This window comes from Castanea sativa, chromosome 5 (genome assembly GCF_040712315.1).
Source record: "Castanea sativa cultivar Marrone di Chiusa Pesio chromosome 5, ASM4071231v1".
Classification (NCBI taxonomy): Eukaryota; Viridiplantae; Streptophyta; class Magnoliopsida; order Fagales; family Fagaceae; genus Castanea; species Castanea sativa.
The window spans coordinates 39107073-39108940 of NC_134017.1; positions in this window are offsets into that span (position 1 = coordinate 39107073).

A 1868-nucleotide genomic window follows, 5' to 3' on the forward strand; every position below is an offset into this window, starting at 1 on the left:
TGTTATTAACGTCCTGACAGATCATCCCCTAAAGAAAGCAACGAACAAGTTAAAAGCCGCAGGACGACTAATCCAATGGGCTATGGAGCTTAGTGAGTTTGATGTTAGGTACCAACCAAGGAACGCAATAGAGGCATAAGTATTGACAGACTTCATTGCGGAGTTCACTCCCGGTCAAGACGAGCTAGACGAAGAAGGAGTTCAAAGGTGGGTTATCAATGTAGATGGCTTGTCCACATTATATGCAGCCCATCTACAATACCAAACCACCAACAATGAAGCTAAATATGAAGCTCTCCTCAAAGGACTAGAATTGGCTAAGTCTTTAGGAGCAAAGTCAGTAGTAGTTAAAGGAGACTCTCAATTGGTTATTAATCAAGTGAATGGGATGTGTGAAGCCAAGGAAGATCGGATGAAGAAATATCTCAACAAAGTGAAACAGCTCGACCAGAAGTTTAAAGAAGCCAGTTTTGTTCAATTCCCAAGGGAGGAAAACATGGAAGCGGATGCCTTGGTAAGAGCAGCTTCGGCAGGAGAAATTATGGACAAGCATGACAAAATCCAATACATGCTGAGCATAGACCTTCTAGAGATACAGCAGATAGGAGAGGGAGAAAGTTGGATGAGTCCAATAATAGCCTATCTCAAGGATGGAAGGCTTCCAGAAGACAAGGAAGAGGTTAGGAAGTTGAGGGTCAAGGCTGCCAAGTACGTCCTCATCGACGAAGTACTATACAAACGAGGTTTCTCTCAGCCCTACTTAAGGTGCCTAGTTCCGAATGAGTCAAACTATGTACTGAGGGAAGTCCATGAAGGAGCATGTGGGAATCACTCAGGAGCAAGGTCGCTAGTCCATAAGGTCGTCCACGCAGGCTACTACTGGCCATCTATTCAAGCAAATGCTAAGGCTTATGTCAAGGTGTGTGACCAGTGTCAGTGCTTCAGCAACCTTCCTAGACAGCCTTCGAAGTACCATACCCTAATGATGGCCCTATAGCCCTTTGCACAATGGGGACTGGATATCCTAGATCCCTTCTCGCTAGGAACCAGACAGATCAAATTTTTGGTAGTATGGATTGACTACTTTACCAAGTGGGTGGAAGCCGAACCTCTCGCAAAAATTACTCAGCAAAATGTTAAGAACTTTGTTTGGAAGAACATTGTATTTAGGTTCAAGGTACCTAGAGTACTAGTATATAATAATGGACGACAGTTTGACAACGCACTTTTCAGAGACTTTTGTGAATAGTTTGGAATTAAGAATCACTATTCCTCACCCTTTCACCCACTGGCAAATGGACAAGCAGAAATAGCAAACCGATCCTTGCTGAAAATCATTAAGACTTGGCTCGAAGGGGCAAAAGGGGTATGGCCAGATAAGCTGCCAAGTGTTCTTTGGGCCTACAGGACGACTGTGAGAACCCGACAAGGGAAACCCCTTCTAAGTTAGCCTATGGAAGTGAAGCAGTCATACCTGCAGAAGTTCATATGGCTAACCATCAAGTGATGAAGTACCAGGAGAAAGAAAATGAAGAACAAATTCATCTTGACCTCGATCTCATCGATGAGGTAAAGATGGATGCAGAGCAAAGGACAGCAAGATACAAAAATATTATAGCTAGGCAGTATGATGCCATGGTAAAACCCAGGCGTTTCAACATTGGGGACCTCGTTCTTAAAAAGGGTATCCTTGGCAACCAGGAATCCGGCTCATGGAAAACTGGGCCCAATTGAGAAGGACCCTATAGGGTTATCAACTGCAAGAGGCAGGGGTCATACTACTTGGAAGCTTTGGATAGACGGAAGCTAGAACATCCTTGGAATGTGGAGCATCTAAGGAGGTACTATCAGTGAAGGATGAGCTTGGA